Source organism: Passer domesticus, chromosome 1 (assembly GCF_036417665.1).
Source record: "Passer domesticus isolate bPasDom1 chromosome 1, bPasDom1.hap1, whole genome shotgun sequence".
Classification (NCBI taxonomy): Eukaryota; Metazoa; Chordata; class Aves; order Passeriformes; family Passeridae; genus Passer; species Passer domesticus.
In genome coordinates, this window is record NC_087474.1 from 8,996,309 (window position 1) to 9,017,576 (window position 21,268).

The 21,268-nt window shown below is 40.0% G+C and overlaps 1 long non-coding RNA gene across 1 annotated transcript; it reads right to left on the minus strand.

The window, feature by feature from the left end:
• Nucleotides 1-5,316: 5,316 nt before the first annotated feature.
• Nucleotides 5,317-12,300, minus strand: LOC135286962 (uncharacterized). Its single transcript, XR_010350919.1, has 3 exons — nt 12,015-12,300; nt 7,085-7,141; nt 5,317-5,344 (listed from the first exon to the last, which is right to left on the minus strand). It is a non-coding gene; the product is annotated as an uncharacterized LOC135286962 (long non-coding RNA).
• Nucleotides 12,301-21,268: the final 8,968 nt, after the last annotated feature.

Consider the following 21,268-nt stretch of genomic DNA (forward strand, 5'->3'; position numbering starts at 1 on the left):
ACACCTGTCCTTAGGTCCTGGGGCCAGCACTGGTTCAACCATCAGAGAGCAGACAGGAGAGGAGCTGCATGCAGGAAAACTCCCCTTGGATGGGTGTTTTCCTCCTCCCAGCCTCTGCAGGTGGAGCACAAGCACATCACCTTGTGCAGGCAGAGAGGGGCTACTTCATGGTCTGGTTTCATACATGTGGCTTCCTTCATCGGCAATCCCAGACAGGCAGGATTTGAGCTCCTTTTCTTCCTGATGACAGCTGCTCTTCCTTTGCACTTGTCTACCAAGTAACTGTGATTAGGAACCTTTTATCACCAACAATCATGTCATTGTCACAAATAAGTGGAATAACGTAAAGCTGAAACCCACACTCCAAAATGTCTGAAGTAATTAAACCTGTTGCTATAATGACATTACCTCAAAATATTTTCCATACTATGCAAGCTGATCTTGAGGAGGAAGGAAGCTGGTTGACAGTACTCATTGATGTTTGTTATGTGATTTTCAAATGCTCCAGGATGGAGGTGTTTCGAGCAGGCAGAGGGGCCAGCACGATGCCTGCTGGCAGAGGAGCCATTCCCTGGGCCTGGGTGGATGCCAGCTCCCTGTGGTGCCTCCTGCAGAGACTTTGCCTGGATTATTGCCATCTCTTTCTGCTTCAGCAAGAGCACTGAGTGCAACTCTGCAGCAGCTGCTGACAGCAGAGACAGCAGAATATGTTTGTAATTCAATATTTAAAACAGCTATCCTACATTTAATGACCTTGAGACTGAAAAAAATTGATAAATTGGAGAAAGACAGAAAAAAGCATTTTCCTTATGTGTGGGTAAGCAGAAAAGGTGGGCAGGTAAAAGCAGGTGGGAATTTCAAAAGCATTTCAGTGAATTTTGTGCCATTTTAAAGGGGCACCAATACTTTGAAGATCATGAGAGGTGTCAAGTTGCCAACAGTAACCTGACAGTGACATTTTCTACTGGAGCTGCATGACTCACTCTTTCTGGTTTCTCTTTAAGTTTCACTTTCAAAGCTTTTAATTAAACTTACTTTTGCACACCAAATCTTGCTGTGTGATGTCTTGGCTGCACCTGTCTCATGGTGAAAGATGTTTGGCATTTGGAACAAGTTTAGAGCTGTAAGTTTGTTAAGAGGAATCACAGGGATTGTGGTGTCCACTGACTTCAGCAAAGCTCCAGTGGTTGCAGTCATATTGCCCCAAAGCTCAGTGGGAGAAATCATGCATCCCTCAGCCATCTGCAAAGCTAAAATATGGAAAAAAACCCCAGTAACTGATTTCTGATGTCACTTGGGACAATTCTGAGATTTGCTCTCCTTTACCCACATCATCCCTGCACCAGCCTTTTGTACTCACATGTCAGAGAGGGGTACAGGACTTTCCTCATAACCAGAGGGGAGAGACTGCATGCCAAGGTAGACAAAATCCCAGAGAGTGGTGCCTGAAGATCTCACTATAAATAAGGGGGGAAAATGCATGCAAAAGCAGTAATAATCTTAAATAAACTGTGATATTCTAAAATATATACATGGATCAGGTCCTCGGTCAGGTGGAACAAAGCAAAAAAAAACTTTTAGAGTAGATAAATGCTGATCCTATGGAAGGAAGGAAGGAAGGAAGGAAGGAAGGAAGGAAGGAAGGAAGGAAGGAAGGAAGGAAGGAAGGAAGGAAGGAAGGAAGGAAGGAAGGAAGGAAGGAAGGAAGGAAGGAAGGAAGGAAGGAAGGAAGGAAGGAAGGAAGGAAGGAAGGAAGGAAGGAAGGAAGGAAGGAAGGAAGGAAGGATCCTTCAACATCTCTTTTAAGATAGGATAAACTGTTCCTTCATGTCTCCATGATGACTATCAAAATTCTTGTGCCTTCTGTCTCAGAAGGGTGAAATCAGAGTGTCTCCTCCAGAGGCCAGGTTGCATCTGTGAAAGTATGGGCAACATTTTAATAACAAATGACATTTCTTTTCATTTTCAATATCCTCCCGGAAACCAAAATACTGAGATAATACAAAGAAGAATGAGGATGTGTTCCTAAATTGACAAAATGCTACGTAACATCTTCAGAGAGACTGGAAAATGGAGCTGATAAGACTCTCTTTAAGCGAACATCAACATAAAGGGGGAAACTACAGGAAGGACTTGTTCAGTTTTCATACAAATGCAGCAAAAAAGGTGCTGTTAAGTAGTGTTGAAAAGACCTCTGAAATGAATGGGTACAATTTGAAGTAAAATCCAGATATTTCCATCAGCATCATGGGAGATTTCCAGCTGTGAGACTGTGATTTGTTTTGTTTCTCTGAAAGTTCTGCTCAGGGGACAGAGGATGGTGAGGGCCAGGACCTGACCTGGTGACTGCTCAAGGGAAGCAGCTCTGGAACTGAGCACAGGAAAGGAGCTGCCTTTTAGAGTGTAGTGGCTAAACTCAGTTAATCTGACTTCTCACACCCAAATCCTCATCAGCTAGGCTAATCAAGGCTCCTAATTCAGCTCCATTGAAACTCAGAATGTTTTTTCCTTTGGGGAAGTGGGGTTAAGTGGAGTGAGTAACCTCTGCTTGCACGTACACATTTTGCTGCCAGCAAGTGTGGCCTTTGCTTGTCTCTGAGAATAGCACTTGTTGATAGCCTGAAGTCATAAATGCACTTATTTTGCATGTCATCACCACTCCTCTTGGCCATGATAGTGCTGCACCCACCTATCACACAGAACTGCTGCATGATGCTCTGCTGAGTGCTGAAATTCTTCCCTCTGCAAAAATAACACACAGGTCAGCCCACTTGTTTTCAGCTCACAGCTTTTCACCACCCTACAGTACAAGCTGTAATGAAGCATCATTTAAATGTCTTTTGACACTTGATACTAAGAGCACAGCATGGTGCCTCTGCTTGTTGCTGGTGTTTGAACTTCTGTAAATTGTCTTCCTCTGGCCCACAGAGTCCCAGGAGCTGGGAACTGTCCTGGATCCTGTGTGTGCCTGTGGCAGGACAGAATATTTCAAACACACCAGCAAAGTTCCAGATCCTATCAGCTACCTTTGGAGACTGGTCATATGGTGTGAGAAAGAAAAACTAGATAAGCTCAATTATTAAGGATGAACTTACTGCAGAGTCAGGGAGTGAAGTTAAGCTGCCTTTGTTTTTTGTGGCTGCTCTCTGTGCAATATGCACAGAGAAAATTTCAAGTGGTTTGTGGTTTTTTTTTTGTTTGTTTGTTGTTGGTTTTTTTTGGTTTGTTTTTTTTTTTTTTTGTGTGTGTGCTTGGTAACATCACTGATTATTGTTGCAAGCTGAAATATAAAATTAATCCTGAATATCTGTATGTCAGTGTTTGTTTTCACAATCAGTGCCTGGCTGGGTTTGCTCTGAACAACCCTTCAATTGCTTTTTGAAAGTACAGTTCATTAGTGTACACAAAAATTGGTTTGGGTAAAAGCAAGGGAAAGCACATTTTCTCTAGCTCCTTCTGAGTCCTCAGAGCCAAGTTAGCTTCCTTTGACATTAATTTAGGTTAGGGTCACCAAACCCTTGGTGAACTCAGGTTTTGTTGGTTAAGGGTGAATTTCAGAATTCCCTTGGAAGAAAGTATGAGCTGCAGTGCTTGGCTGAATCTTTGCTTGGTCTCCATTAAAGAATAAAATCTTGAACAGAACTCTGAGTCTCTTCTAGATGGCTTTAGGCCTTTTCTCTGCTCAAGAGGGAATAACTGCTCTTGTACATTGGTCACCACTCACAGACATCTACTTGTAGAACAGAAATCTCTGAATGACCTGACCTGCAGTTCTAGCTGCATTTCCCTGCCTGGAGCTATCTGACCTCTGTCAGAGAGGAGCCTGAATGTGAACCAGCTCACACTTTGCATGGACACTGAGGAGGGCAGAGTCTTGCTGAAAAACTGGCTGTGCCTCACCATGAGAGAACAGACCAGTTTTCTCTGTATAATTTTGCACATGCTAAAGTCTGCTGATAAGCTTCCTCTCTTTATCTCACTGTTTGTAGCCATGGTGGCAGTTTGTGTGGACTGTTCCCAGGAGAAACAATACTGTCACTGATGGGCCAGAGAGTTCAAAGCAAAGGAGCTCAGATAAAAAATTAGTCTAAGCATCTGCTTCTTGTCAAATGAGTGTGAGAAGACACCAATGCTGAGTATGTGGACAGTCCCTGCATCAGAAGAAGTCACACGATGTGTGCAGACAGCACAGCAAATTTTGGCTTCTGGAGTTGATAGATTACTGAATCTAGGACTGTCCCAAAGGTGCTGGGACAAGTCAGGTGGCATAGGCTAACTCATTTCACTTTGCAGTTAAGGTAAGTAAAAATCAAGTGCTGGCCCATCAGCTCTGTGGAGATGGATGGGGAGCCAAGCAGCAGTAGCTCAGTTTCTGATGGTCACAGAACATCCCAGAGGATAATGAAGGAAAGTCAAGCAGAGAAATATGAAACACCTGGTTGTGAAAATTTGACAACTTTTCCTCCTACTGATTCAATTGTTGCCACAACAAAGACATGGGAAAGTTAGTTCAATTTTGTTGTATGCATTTGCATATTTTCTGGAATTCACAGGTTTTGATTAAGAACCAGGAGACCTGATAACTCATATGTGTCCTGCAATGTCTTTCTCTAGGACTTTTTTTTCCGAGTATTTTATAATTCAAAAGTGCAGTAACCACTTATAAAAGGATGAAAATCCTTTCTCCACTATTCTTTTGTTTGGCTATTTTAAAATACCAACAACATTGTCTTATTAACTTGGCTCAGTTTCTGCTCACTTTATTTTGTTCTACTATTGATGTATCTTCTACAGGCCTGGATGGTTATTTTTATATGCTAAACTGCTGTTTACAATTTTATCTTAACTTGCTATGTTGGATTTAATGTATTTCTATTTAGTAATTTCCATCATCAAGACACTATTTAGCCAAGCTGCCCTTTGCATATTTATTATAGCTAATTATAAAAATAGCATCTCCTACCTCATTAAGAGTCTGTACCTCAAATTATTAGAACAGAAATTCATAAATAACATGTGGGAAACCCTTTGATATAGCTCTAGTTAAATTATCTGTAGTAATAACAGTGGAGGTAGTCTTTTAAAAAGTTATTCAAGAGAATAATGCAGTGGCTATGAATGTATTAATACACAATTAATGTAAGTAAGTAATGGAAAGTTAGAATAATTGAGGTTTACATCACTGCATGCAGACATACCAGTTTAGGCAGAAGTCAAGAGCTCAAACAGAGCATAAAAGAAAGACAATAGAAAGTTTAAAAGTGAAAAGGAGTCAGTAAAACGTACCCAGGAATGCTGAAAGAAAACGTTAGTCTTCTGAGAATCTCACAGCATCTTGAGGAGCCTTAGGGAAGAGAACAGGCTTTTCAAATATTCCTTTTTATACCATGCTGGGGAGGAGGAAGAGAGGTTTGTAGGTACTTTCTGACTGGATGAGTGCAACTGAAGGGAACACATGGTTTGTGATGCCAGATCCTTAAGAGGGTTTAAGAGAGTGAGAAAGTCAGTGAGGTGAGTACCACAGTATTGCTTTAGTCTCCAAACCAGTTTGACCAAGCTGTACATTTTGGAAATCCCACTTGTTTTCAAACTCTGGGACATCTGGAATTGGTAAGGGAGGAAAATGGTGGGTGAAATCCTGAAAAGAATGCCAGGTAGAGAATTAAAGGCCGCTGGCATAATTAGCTCCAGGCAGCAGGTTTTGTATTGAAAACTGACCAAACAAATGTGCATCCAATGATGGAAACTGCCCGATGGAAACTCTCAGGCTGTGTCACCAGCTTGCACAGGTAAGGCAGGCAGGCAGGCTGGTGACAGGAGTGTGGCAGTGGCAGGGGTATGGCAGTGGCAGGGATGTGCTGGTGGCAGGTGTGTGCTGGTGGCAGGGCTGTGCTGGTGGCAGGTGTGGTACCTCGTGTCACTCCTTCAGTGCTTGCTGTGTGTGGGGTGGATGAGATCCAGGCTGGGCCATTTGGCAGGGCTGACTCTGCAGTGGAGAGCTGCAGGAGCCAGGAAATGAGAGGGGTGAGAGCAGTGTATAAACCTGCACAGGGCTGCTCTGCCATTTTAATGAGCATATTAAGGGCCAGTAAGGGAACTAAGGAGAATCTCCAGGGACTTTTATCTCCCAATGACTTTCTGAAGCTTTTCCAAATGCAGGCACTGCCAACAAAGATTGCCAGCTTGGTTATATTCCAAACAAGGACCTGAAGGTATGGTGCACAAGCCCAGTATGCCTTATATCAAGCAGTGAAAATAGTTCACAGCTGACATGTCTGGTCAGATGAGCTTTTACAGACTACAGAGAGTCAGATTATTCATTTAGTTTAAAGCAAGGTTGTGTTCCCACAGGCGAAAATGATGGGATTGTTGCAGTTAAATGTTTATGGTTTTTTTTATTTTTTTCCTCTAGTTCTTCTCATTTTTCAAGAATATTAAGTGAAATATCCAGGGCAAATTGCTGTACTACAGCAACAACACTGTGAAATAAATTGAGCTGTTTAAAGGGAATGTAAATATAGAATGACTTGTACTAAAAAGTGAAATTATTTTAAATAGTCATTAGCTATTTCTATCACAATTCTCACTGAGCAAAGCAAATCTGTCATTGATTGACCCCCTGCCAGTAATATAGCACCACTTTATACATTGCTATTTAAAAGACAATTCAAAAATATTTGTCCTTTTTCTCTGTTTTCTTAATGTTCCCATCCAGCAAGACACTTTCATGGCATGAGTTTGGGTGGTGCCATTTGGCTCCTGCAGAGGAAAAAATGGACCAGTTTTTCTGTTATGTTGGCTACCATTTAATCCTGAGTTATTTTCTACCCTAAGTCCTGACAGCATCTTTCAAGTTTTGTGGCTTTGCAAAGACAAATTGAAATTCAACTTGCATTTTAATACCTGCATGATTAGGTTCCCATCCTGACTAACTTCCCTGGGTGGCAAGGGAGGGTTACAAATACCACAGCTGGGGCTGCAGTGACACCTGGTCTAACAGAGCAATGAGGAAAACCTAATGCTTATGTCCTCCCAAATATTGAAGATGAGAACAGAATCTCTCTAATTATTTGAATTTGTATACCTGGAACAAGAGGTGTATCCTTCCCTTTCTGTGTTAGCACTTATTCTCTGCAGCTGCCTGAAAGAGAAAAAAAAACATTTGGCTTGAGATGGATGATAGTATGAAGGAAATTTTTATTTCCATTTAGGTACAGAAATTCTGCTCTAGTGCTGAGACTTTGAAATGCACAGGAGGTTTATGTGCAGTAGGACAGAAGCCTTCTCCAGCTGTGGAATTGGCCAAAGGCATGAAATAGGAAGTGCTTGTTTTAAAGAGTGCGAGACACTGTCCTGGCTCGCAGCATAAATGATGCATCTTCCCCTTCCTGCAGGCCTGCACTGTGTGTCCATGGCTGAACACACAGTTCTTGGCCACAGCATCTGGATAACAAAGGAAGTGGAAGATTTTCTACGAGGCAGAGCAGTCATTTCTCACCCAGCCTTGTCCTTAATGACATGGAGTGTGCTCTGGGGATGGATGCTGCTACTCTGCTGAGAAAGGAGCACTCTCTAAAAGCAATCACTGCCATCCCGAGTAATTATCACCTTGGTAGATGAAAGGGAAACAAAAGTCAAAACTTTTGAGGATAACTCGGTGTCTGAAAAAAAAAAAATCTTTAATGTTTTCTCATTCCAAACTGCACCATCTTATTGACATTATGGTCAAATTCACTCAGACCAGACTTTCTGCTCCTCTTCCTCTCCCATAAAAATACACCATTTATTAAATATATATCCAGACCTAGTCTAAAGCCCAGTCCCCTTTAACATTCACAAGGTAAAAATCAGTTTTAATATTACTTGAAATGATAGTAAATGCTGCCCAAGGAAGCCATTTTCCACTGCATAACCTGCTGACTCAACAATTACTGTGAAATGCAATTATAATGAGCAAGGGACAGCAAAGGCATGGAGTGACTTCAGGGACAGGAGAAACCAGGGGTGAGTTGGTTATTCTGACTAGCTGAGCTGTGTGTCTGTACAGAAACTCTCAAAACCAAGAGAAGAAAACCAAAAGACAAAATGTGTTTGACCTTGGCTCCTGACTACAGAGCTGTGTCCTCTGGAAAAGTGCCTGGGAAGAGTAGCACACCTTCAGGTGCCATGGGAGATACATGACATGTATGTTACAGCCAAAAACAAGCTGTAAATGTGCCATTAACAAGGCACTGAGTACTTTAGTTTAAATGAGAGAATAGTCAAGCTATGGCAGTGATGCAGATCATATTCCTATAAAACACAAACCTATCTCTGACCCTTACAGAGCTGCCCCTTTATATTTCATTGTCACAAAAGTTACTAACTGCAAAGTACTGCTTGGCCCTCATAAAGCTGTACTCAGTTTTTGAGTGCTTTATTTATGGGATAAGTGGTGTGATGACATTTTAAATGCTTTCTCTCTGAATGGGGATAATGATCTAATGATTATTTAAGTGATTTTCTCAAACAGTCCTGCACTGGAGAAACTGAAATGTATGAAAAGTATTGCCATGCAAATGTCAGTGAAAGTAATTAAGCAGTGAGAAATTGAAGAAGGTATAATTTGTTTCATTTTCCCCTCTTCTGTGGAGATTTTAAAAATGAGCAGAACTAAAATGTCCTGGGAAATATTATGGGATATTATGATTTAAGGCATGATTTAAGGAAGGTTTTCCATCACCATTGCAGTTGCCACTTGGCATTTCTGTAAAAAATTCAGAATGAAGTAAAAATGAACTGTACACTGGATCTCTAAAGTAATTTAATGGCATACATTCATTTCTGAGTGTAAACTGCTATATCCATTAGAGCAGAAAATAGTTTATCAGGGGACTACTCACTGGAAAGTTATTGAATATTTCAAAATAAAAAGAAATAGGCTGGTAAGAAGGTTGTCCAGTGATTCTATGAATTTCTGTTAATGGAAGATTTTTAATACAGATGAAGCTATAAGCTTCAGAAATTGTTTAATAAGGTTTATTAGGAGAGGTCTTTCAGTGTTCACTCAACAAAAATGATGAACTAATGGCATAGATTGAGCTAATCCTTGAGGACAGGAGTTGCAAGTCAGTTATTTCATGAGGTCTTGAACAGAAGATTGAGGGTTCTTTGATTCTCTGATCTTTTTTAAAAATCCAGCCAAATTAAGATTAAAAAATGACAAGGCAGAAGTCTGTAGAACTAGAACAAAACTACTAGATTAAAATATAATAATTTTCTAATATTATTTCTGTGGTTCTGTGATTTGTTTTTTTTTTTTTTAGGTTTTGTGTGTATGTCACTGAGAAGTTCTCTTTCTTTTCTTGTATATAAACAGTAATTAAAATATCATAGTGCTGATCTGTCTGTATCTGATTCATTTTTATATATGACATGTTCTTTACTCAATGAGTTCACTCATTCATTCTCTATGCAGCAGCTTGTATTTCATTAGATATTTTTTCCCTCCTGCAGGGCAGAAATAGCTCTGAAGAAACATTTATCACTGATTCCTGCAGAAAATATTCTTGAATTGTGAGCAGTATAGTGTTTTTCTTTCTCCTGATTTCTTGACTTATTCTTTTTTAATGTAAAAGTTATTTCCAAGACAAAATCTTGGAATGTGTGCCCATTCATTCAATTACGACTGATTAATATGTTCCATTCTTTTTCTGCCATTAATGAGGATGCATTATTTTATTAATATTTCCATTACTTTATACAGCTTATAATGCATTTTTTAAAAATCTTGAATAAATTATGGCCTTACTATTTACTTAAATAGATATTTTACTAACAAAACAAAATAGAATTAAGAAGCCATCTGTTGCATGTAGGTAGTGTTTTTCCATTGTTAAGGTAGTGTACATGTGTGTATTGTGAATATACAACATCCAGATACATAAATGAAAGTAGAAAAGCAGTCTGTATCAGCAGCTTAAAAGCTGAGATTTCTGTAGCTGATGATGGAAATTATATTTGATACACTAATACTTTGTTTCAATGCTCAGAAATCTGCATAGCCTTAACTGAAAACAGAATTTATCCCATCACTAATGGGAGTGCACTGCAACATCCTTGCTAAGTGTGGCGTTCCTGATTCAGACAGGGCACGTGAGTTACCTGGTGAGTGCTCTGGGAAAAGGAGGTGCAGGGATTGCAGTGGTGCAGTTTAGAGTTGCTGAGAAGGCACAGCTTCTCACCAGGAGATGTGACTTGCCTGGTAGGGCCAAACTCTATTTTTATTTTGAGGTCATTAACAAGCATAAAGTTTTTACAGTTAAAAACCAACCAACCAATTAAACAGCAGTGATTTTGAAAGCTGACCATCTCCTAATATCCCCAGAGCTAACAACAGATAAAAATATCTTCAGGAGGTCCCCACATGAGCTGGCAAAGGAAAGCATTTCTTCTGGCCCGTACCTTACAGTCATGTCCCCAGTCCCCTACGTCCCGTACATCCAATATAGGACTGTTTTTGACAAAATTGAGAAAAAAAAAAACTGTTTTAGCACTCCTGTCATCTGTAGCAAGCCTTGGTTCATTGGGCAGCACCTTTGACATGCCATGTCCCAGTCTGCAGTTGCACATGGGCAGAGAATGATGTCTCAGCTAGACCCAATGTGCAAGATTTTGCTCTGAACTTTGATTAACAGAAAACTCTCAGGGATATCTGCATCTTCAGAAAGGATCTGGTGCATAATGAGCTACTGAGAACTGGTGAGAAATGCCATGAGCCTCAGCAGAGAAACCAAATTATTCACTGCCTCATCTTCTTCCTGTTTCATAGCCTATCCATGGCTCTGGACATCCCATTCCTGCACTAATGGCATGTTTACCTCCTGCCCTTGGTGCAGTGGGAGTGTCCCTCACCTCACACTTCATCTGGACTGCCAAACAATCCTAAGGCCAAGAACAAAAGGTCTTCTTTGTGTTTGATTTTCTGTGAGCATATTTCATCCAGTAGTTTCAAAACTGTACATATTTTAAAAACATTAGTTGGATTTATCGCCTGTGATTTCATGATCTTCTTCCAGAAATTCTCTTTGAAGTGTTTTTCCAGAGAATATTACAACTATGTCTGTTCCTTTGTAAACTCACTGACACTACTCTGTCTTTTCAGATAGATAACACGAGCAGTTCCCAGGCTTCTATAATTTAAACTGATCCTTTAAGCATGCACCAGAGAGTATAGTGAATAGATATCCCTGATGTTCTCATGCTATGGAGACTCCAGAGCCAATGGTTTCTAGGAAAGGGAGAATCCCTGCCAAAATTCTGCCTGGTCTAAGCCCTGTGACTTTTCCTATCCGCCTTGTTCGAGGACATGGTGCTCCTGATTGTAAAACTAGAGGATGGAGTTGGGGTTGGATATTATAAACTCAGAAATAGGGTTATTCAGAGAAAAGAAGAATCTAGAGAAAAGAAAAGAAGAGTCAAAAGAAGCCTCTGGGTTTTATTTTTTTTTTTTTGTTTGTTTGTTTGTTTTTTTGGGTTTTTTTGAGAAAAGAAGCTCCATCCAACCTGGCCTGGAACACTTCCAGGGACGGCCTAGCCACAGCTTCTCTGGCAAGCCTGGCCAAGACCTCACCACCCTCACAGGGAAGAATTTCTTACTGATATTAAATCTGTGGCTATTATGAACTCAGAACTTCTTTAAAGATGTATAATGCTCCATGAAGAAAAAGAGTGGTCCAGGGATTCCTGGACTCATGAGGACAAGAGAAAGGCCACAGTCCAAAGTCACACTGTTCCTGTCATTCTGACATTGGTATCCCTCTTATTACCTCCATTTCAATATTTGTGCCTTGCAAAACAAAACGAGAAAATTCTCTTGCAGAGAATGAGAAAAGGAGCATCTCCAGCTCTCTACATGTTTTTTTGAAAGCAGTTTTTCAGGAGGTGAATCACATCCCAGTCTCCAGTTCAGTTCAAAGGATAAGGGAGCATGAGCCTATCATCATGATTCCACCCTGAAGTACTGAACTAACAACCTGGGTTCTTGCTCTGAGAGTTACCATCTTGGCATTTCATCTTCTTCTTCTCTGAGTGCCTGTTGGCTTTGTGTGTTTGGTCTGCAATTGTAGCAGTAACCACAGAACACTTGATCTGATGGAAACAACTCATGAGAGGAAGCCCGAAAGTCACATTAACAGGGGGGTATTGAAATACTCTTCTAGGACCGACCACAGAATGAGTTGGGATAAGAGGGACCTTACAAACCATCTCATTTCAACCCCCCACACCAGGAACACCTTCCACTAGACCAGGCTTCTCAAAGCCCCACCCAACCTGGCCTTGAACACTTCCAGGGATGGGCCAGCCATAGCTTCTCTGGCCAGCCTGGGCCAGGGCATAGCCACCCTCACAGAGAAGAATTTATTAACAATATTTAATCTGAATCTACCTCCTTTCAGTTTAAAACTATTTCCTCTTGCCCTATCCTTCCATGCCCTTGTAAAAAGTCCCTCTCCAGTTCTCTCAAGGAGCGCCTTCAGGTACTGTAAGGTGTTTTAAGGTCTCTCTAGAGGCTTCTTTTCTCCAGGCTGAACAACCCCAGCTCTCCCAACATGTGTCCATGGGAGAGCTGATGCATCCCTCACGCCCCAAAAGGTTCCATTTATTTTTTTTGGAGCCTGGGATATTTGAACATTGATTATTAGCAGGGTTAAACCACTCTTCTAATAAGGGAATAAATATTACTAAAAATATTTAACAGCTTGATTGCAGGGGTTGTAGAAGATGTTTTTTGTACCTCAAGACACTTAGATAGAAATTTGAAACATGCTAATAATTTGGAAACTACTAGAAATTCAATCTTGACTTTTATCTCAGATGCCATAATCCCCAACACTGTTACTCTTGTAGGTGCCCTTTGTGTTGCTCTTCCTGATAGCATCACTGTTCCCACAAAATATATTGCATTTTGTTCTTTAATGATTAATCTCTCCACTTTCCTATTAACAAAGCAGCAAATGGGATGTTGGTTTCCTTCCTCCCTGCTGAGCAGATCCTCACAATAGACAGAAAAGGAGAAACAGAGACTGGTTACTGTGAATTGCTGCTATGGATACGAGTATCTTCCCTCTCTCAGGGTTCTGAGACTGCATGGAGTGCTTGTTAGCATATTAGCCAAAAGGCATTCAATTCTGACTATAGCTGTATTATATTAGAGTCTACTGCCCATCTCATTTTGTTATAGTCTATTCTGTAGAAACAAATGTCCAAGGTTTGTTTTCCCTGTAAACTGTTAAACTTCAAAACTAAGACATACAAAGCTTTAGTGTTGATGTTAATGAGAGCTGACAGCCTCGTAGGGAGCATAAAAGAGACCAGAATTGACTAAAGAAGAATTTGCCATACGTATAAGCCTTTTCTGCCCATATATCAAACATTTTAAAACATCTCTTTAAACAAAATTTGGAGGAAATTAACTTCTGCTATTGTTTGTACAGTGATCCTTGTGCTAGTGCTGACATATTTGTAGGTCACAGCTATTTAGCTGCAGAACACCAAACAGTGTCTCCTGTCTAAAGACATCCATCCCTTTGATGTCAGAGAGCTCAAACATAAAAGCAGCAAGATAAACAGGCAAAAGAGATCAATTTAATTCACCACTGGAAGGATATGGGTTGTACTTCTTAATAAGATTAAATAAATGGACACTTAAATGACTGCTCTGTGTGAAATGACTTGATTTTTTTTATATATCCACTCAGTGTTGTGTTCACAGAAAATCTCACATGAAGGATAACAAAGGAAACAGTTCTTGCATCTGTTATTTGGCTGTGGTAGAAATACAATACACAGTTACTGTGAGTGAAAATTTATTGATATCATTTCGTAAGTCTCTCTGATTCTTCTTTCATTTTGGGCTCTATGTAGGTGATGTTTTTAAGAGCCTTCACCACTGAGTCATGTAAATGATGCAAATTAATATTTGCATAATTGAACTGTGCTCTAGCACACACAAAAGTATGAATTATAACATTATTCCAGTTTGCTTGAAAAAAAATCCAGCTTGAGAGGTGTACACTGAACATTTGCACCCAATGACCACCTCAGCCTGTTCTTGAGTGTTACTTTTAGTGACAAACCACAAGCTCAAATAATTGGAAGATAAAACCAACAGAAGGTAACATTTTAACAATATATAATATTACTTTCAGGACCTCCAATAACTAACCATATGGAGTCTTGTATGCCCTCTCTTTACTCTGTTGAGTTATGTAGCTTTTATAAAATAAAATGTCAGGACCTTTTCAAGATCTTGCTAGCTAAGATAATGTTTGTTGTAAGGAGGTAGACCACTGCAGTCTGGGACTTGATCCAAAGTCTATTTAATTCTCTTGAAAAATCAGGTGATGACTGCTCATACTGTATCTTGGGCACATGCTTCATGTTCATGGGATTCTTAATCAAATGTGTTTTCCCAGCAAAGCAAGCACATGAGTGACTTGCTTAGTCAAGGTCTGTGAAAAAAAGAGATTGTCCTGTCAGCACATAATGATAATTATTTTGTGCTGCCTGGCTTCTGAGGCACTTTCTTATAACTTGAAATAATTCAATATTAACTTACTGAATACACTAAACCATGGATATTGTGCCATGAAATTAACTTAAATATGTTTTTGGTAACTCAGCAGCAACTCAGCTGGTATTGCAAATATCTTTATCATCCTTCACTGATTTTCCATAGTGTCCTTACAATTTGATGTCTTTTACTGGAGCTACTGAATGAGAGATTAACAGTCCAAATATTCCACTTGTTTTCTTTGAGCAGCAAATGAAATTATTTCAAAAAATCAATTATGTTGTTTTTCCCTTGGTGTTTGCTTTCACAATAATCTTAATGCTGAGATAAGAAATTACTCTATAACCAAGCTTTGCTTTAAACTCATTGACCAAATTTTGAGACTGTCCAAGAAGCAATTGAATTACCTGTTCTACAAACTGCACACAGCAAACACAACTGCAGACCACAAGAAATTGCACAATTACAAGTTTTGTTTAAAAACTGTCAGAGCAGGCAGACTTGGATTTATCTGAGCAGATTTATTTACTTTGAAACTTTATGCCTTGTCTTACTTCACTGATGTACTCAGCAGATGAGAAGTTTCATAGATTACATTTGGAGTAACCATGTGCTAATATTTATGGATAAATGTCTGCTAAAAACATGTTCAAATTTCATTTTGATGGAAACCTTCATGAAGCAAACCCACTCATGGGAGCTGTTGCTATGGCATAACACATGATTAATGGGCAACTGAGGATGAGCTTTGATCACTGTGAGGGGCTCCTAATGAAAAAGGCTACAAAAATTCATATTAAGAAGGAAATTTATTATCTGGCGTTGTTCAAGAATAATCCTTACTAAATCCAGAAAGAACAGGCTGTCATGGCTCTGAGAGCCAGACCACAAGGCACTGACCCTCTGCCTGCAAACGGAGCCTGCGTGGGCAGACAGGAGCAATCAGTGAAGATTTAAAGATTTTATTCAAGAATTAGATTCAAATTGGCCAAAAGGATCAAACGGACCTTGGTGGTACCTCAGGCACAAAACCCCTGGCTGGCCCAAGGAGGGGATTGTCCTGCTCTGCTCTGCTCTGGTGTGGTCTAACCTCGAGCATCGTGTGCAGTTTTGGGCTGCACAAGAAGGAAAAGCTATTGGAAATTGTCCAAAGGAAGGACATGGAAATGGTGAGGGCCTTGAGGGAGAACCAAGAAGTGGCTGAGGTCACTTGTTCTGTTCAGCCTGGAGAAGAGGAGGCTGAGGGGAGACCTCACTGCAGTCACAGCTCCCTGTGAGGGGCAGAGGAGGGGCAGGCACTGATCTCTGCTCTGTGGTGACAGTGACAGGACCTGAGGGAATGACCTGAAATGTGACAGGGGAGGTTTAGGTTGGATTTTAGAAAAAGGTTCTGTCCCCAGAGGGTGGCTGGGAACAGGAACAGGCTCCCCAGGGCAGTGGTCACAGCACCAGCCTGGCAGAGCTCAAGAAGTGTTTGGACATTGCTCTCAGGCACAGGGTGTGACTCTTGGGTAAGAGTTGGACTCTATGATCCTTGGGTCCTTTCCAACTCACAACATTCTATGATCCCCTGATTCTATGGAAAAAACCAAGAGTGCCGGAGGACTTCCAGATCACCACATTTTATTTAAGATATTAGTATAGCATTAAGATTTGTTTTGCAAATAACTCAACTGCTGCTCAACCCTGCAAAAATGAGAGAAATACTTCAGATAGTCAAGTGGCTCTAAAGATACAAATTAAAACTTCAAATTTAAGGTTGATTTGAGGATTTTCATTACAAAGGTGAAGGTAGGAAAATCACAGCCCTGCATTATCAAAAATAACAAATAATTTATCACTGACATGAGCCTGATGCCAGACACTTTAATGGCAATAGTGTGGTATGCTTCTTCTGGGAAATGCTTATCTGAATGTCATGCTTTCTGTACTGGGAAATACTCTAGGGAAAAGTAGTCCATTATTTCCATAAGTGAAGGTTTTGCAAGAAATATTTATTGCAAAAGCACAAAAGCAGAGAAGGGGAAAGAAATTTTTTTGTGTTGGAGAATTGAAATACACTTGAGTGTATAGTACTAAAATCCACTAAAAGTGAAATCATTGTAAGTGCAATGGCAAAATACACAACAACCAGTTAAACATCAGCAACAAATGAATGAAGTGTCCCCAAATAAAATAATGTAAATTTTAAAGCCAATTAGAGGAAGAGGGAATATTAGAATCTGTATTCCTCCTCTCATTGTTCCTGCAGAAAATTACCTTTCCATTAGTGCAAGGTTTGTTTCTTGCAAGTTCTGAAGTTATGAAGTGTCATAACTGTACCTGAACTGCAATTATGTGAAACCCAAAATCAGAACAGCTACAGAAGTGTGTGTTGGAAAGATAATCAGTCTTAGATATAAGGAAAAAAAACAAATAGCAAGGAAAAAACCTGTAGTATGGAAGTAAAAGTGAAGACGAAAGCAGAATGGAAAAACCCACTGTTTTCATGATTAAGGCAGACTTTGGGAGGACTTGGCTAGATGGATACTGGCCAGTCAAAATAGCAGTGATTAAAGAGGCATCTCCTCACCACAGCAGGGCTGGCTCTGGCAGGTCAGTGCCTCCAAAGGCAGCTGTGGCTCAGGATCACTGGGACTGGATAGAGAGGGGAAGCAACTACAGAACTTATTTGCCACAGTATTTTTCAAACTGGTAATGGCACTCTGAGTTTATCTGAGTTTGGAAAGCATTACTTTAAGCTCTCAGATGTTCCTGAAGATAAGATGTTACCTTATCTTTTAACTTATTATTAATTATTATGTATTTTCAAAGAGAGGAATGGTGGAATTTCTGTTGGGTTTAGAACACTTAGCAACCATTGACCACATGTCTCTCTAGAAAAGTCCTTCATAAATATTTTTATGACTTTGATTTAACTAAAAGGAATTCTATGAGATTATTCTCCTGCTCATATTTTTTCCATTTCTAAACTGTTCTGATAATCCATGACAAACTAATAAGCATGAATTGCTTTTCGCTGAAATTCCTCTCATGGTCTCTTAAATATTCTGATCATGATGAATTAACTCCTAATGAATAGGAGTTATGGCTAGTATTTGAGAATTAGAATTTATGTTTTTATTTATTGAAATAAAACCATTTCTATTAAAAGAAAAGGCTTTCTGTTACAACCTCTGCAAATACAACCACATCAAAACTCTGTAGCTGAAGTAACTGTTTTCAGTAATTTGGTTTGGTTTGGGGTTTTTTTTTTGTTTGCTCAGTTGGAGTTTTTTTGTTTTGTTGGTTTTGGTTTTGTTTTGCCTTGGGTTGTGGGTTGTGGGGTTCTTTTTTCATTTCCTTAGGAATCTAATTACACTAATTAAGGGGTGCATTGATTTTACTTGACTGTAATTGCAGTATTTCCTAATTCAGGGGCAAAAACACATAAGAAAAAAAATGAGAGGCTCAAAGGAAGATGGATGTGAAAAGAAATGTATATTATATACAACTTATTACATTCTGTTTTCTACTTATTATAAATTACTTTTCAGTCAACTCAAAATACTTCTGCTATGTCATGTGTTACAGAAAAGAATATTCTACTGACAGAGAGATTCAGATTCATGTTCAGTAATTCCTTTTGCTCAGATATTTCATGTAAATTCACAGGACTTCTGTGCTGTAAACTTCCAAGGTAGTGTGTTGTGAAAAGAAGAAATTGAACACATTCTGAATGAGATTCAGAGAGTCCTGATGCATTCTTTGCTGAAGTTCATTTTGATTTAAGTCAGTTTTGTTCTGGAAGCTTTGCCTGTCAAAAGATGAGGAGCAAAACCCCCAGCTGTAAGTCTACATGGCATAAAAGGAGCCGCAAATATAGAAAATGTGTTCACTCAGAAAGGTGCCTTTAGATAATTCCATGAAAATTCTGTCTTGCTGCTACATAATGGTCAAAAGTCAAAGAGAATATTAAATAAGGATCATCAATTAAGATCCCTCAGTACGTATTCCTTAACAAACAGTAATCATGACTCAGTCATAGAAATCAATGTTGGAGCCATTTCTTTATCACTGTGTGCAGCTCTGGTTCCCTTTGGGAAGGAGATGCAGCAAAATTAGAGATGATACAAAGAGGGCAGAAGGGCAGGGTCAGAGGCACAGAGCATCTACTGCACTGGAATGTATTAAAGAGTTGTGGGTTGACCCCAAGAGGCAGCTCAGCCCCACACAGCCAGGCATTGAACCTCCCTCAGTAGGAAAGGGACGGAAACAGAAGGGTGAAAGGGAGAAAACTCATGGGTTCAGATAAAGGCAGTTTAACAGGCAGAATAAAATATACACAAGCCAAATAAAACAAGGAATTCATTCCCCCACTTCCCACAGGCAGCAGGTGTTCAGCCATACCCAAGAAAGCAAAGTTTCATCACACATAACAGTGACCTGGCAAGACAATAATTCCAAATGTAACCCCTTCCTCCTTCTGCCCTCAGCTCTTATTGCTGAGATATCATGTGGTGTGGGACATCCCTTTGGTCACCTGGGGTCACCTGTCCTGGCTGTGTCCCATCCCAACCTGTTGTGCACTCACTGGTGAGGCAGTGTGAGAAGTGGAGAGGGCCTTGATGCTGTGTATGGGCTGAAACATCCCTGTGTTATCAACATGGTCTGGTCACAAATCCCAACCAGCACCCTACAGGCTGCTGTGAAGAGAATTAACTCAATCTCAGCCAGACCCAGGAGAGCTTGCAGGCACTACCTGGTTCAGAAGAGTGGTGACTGCAGAGAGGCACTCATCACTCTGGAGCCAAATTGTGAGTGGGGTAACAAGAGAAGTGTTATGACTTCTCATAACAGAAAACTTAAGGGACACTCAATTAGATAATTTAGTTACAGTGTTAAAATAAAAACAATTACTTTTTCTGACAATGCATAGCAAAATTGTAGTACTCAGATTTTGAGGATGCTGTGGCAGTCAAAAAGATGCAATTGTGTTCAGGTAATGGAGGACAAGTCTCACACAGAGTACTAACACTGGATGCAACTTTGCCTCAAGGATGCTTCCAGGCTTACAAGCTGGAAACTGGGAGAAGGGACTCAGGAAAGAATGCATTTACTCATCATTTCCTTCCCATTCCTTTTCCTCCTGCATCCACCACAAGTTCCTGCCAGAGGCAGACTAATCCCCTGGGCTGATCCCTGGGTCAATACAACATGGCATTTTTGTTCTTATTCTCCACAAAGTTTTTAACAGGTGAGCACAAGTCAACAATGAGGGAGGGGAAATAATCATGTCTCAGATGTGCTGGTGTGGCTGCAACCACCTTGAAACATCACACTCCAGGACATTAGGAAACTCAGTTCACACTGCATATTAATAACATCTCCATGAAAAGAGTGAAAATGCATCTGTAAAACTAAAGCTCTTTGGAGGTGGGAATTAAACAGTGTCACCTTGGCAAGAAAATATTTAGAAGAACGGAAAAATCCTCCATGTTATCCACATATTTATAAAAGCAGTAAATGCAGGTTATGGGCAGATGTTATCATAACCCAAGTCACAACCACCTTGCTATTCTCTGCAATTGCCAGGGGAAAACATTGCTGCAAAAATATAAAGATAACGGCTCAGTTAAATTTAGTAGACAATTTTAATCTTAAAACTCAGCCTCTAAACACATATAATTGATAATATATGTATGAGTCATGGAAACTTGCTTTTTATGAAGAAAATTACTAATGTTCAGTTCTGGCTCTTCTCATTACTTTTTATATCGCTAGCTTTCTTCCAGTATGCAATTTAGTGATCCTTGATCCTCAACATTTACAGCAATTTCAATGTAATTCAGATGCTGGTAACATGGCTCCTGCCATTTCAAATGTTCATGAGTTTCCAAGCTATTCTGCTTCCATTTTCGCCCTTTATGAGCAAATCATTATTTATGAAGTCTTTAATGATACACTCCTGCTTTCCTTAGGGTGGAATGCATCCCTTTCACAGACAGCTTGCCAAGTCTTCTGCGCTGCACTTCCAGTCCAGCACAGCTGGGAAGGGCAGCTGTGATCAGCAGAGAAAAGCACTGGGAGCAGAAAGGCACAGGAGGTCCTGGGTACCTTGATGAGCTCACAGCAGCTGATCACAGAATCACAGAATCTGCTGAGCTGGAAGGACCCACAAGGATTATTGAGTCCAGCTCCTGGTCCTGCACAGAAGAGGCCCAAGAGCACTGTCCAAACACATGAGCAGTGATTTCAGGAAATGTTCAGAAATATTTAATGCTGCTTTAGTGATGTGCTCAGGAATTTCAACTTAAAAATGTGCAAAAAGAGGATAGGACTAGGAAGGAGTTAACCAAGATTTGGGATGTACCTGCCTAGATCTTTGAATTGTAGAAAGTGTCATAAAACAAAAACTATTTTGGGGGTTTTTCAACAAAATTTCAAGATTCAGTGGAAAATAATTTTAACAAATTAATATTTATCAAAAGTAGGATAGAAGTGAAATATCAAGAAACCCATTTAGAGGGAATTCTGGAGTGGCTCCAGTCTGGGCTGCAGGATAAGTTGCAATGTTATATTTTTACTTTTCTTCCAATGTTCTGAATAATGCTGGATTTGAGAGATTCCAGCATGCTGATAAACTGATGGCAGGTAAGGAAGGAATAGAGTAAAAATTTTCATCTTTCAACAAAAGCAGATTACAGAGACTATCTCTCTTCTCCAGAAAGATTC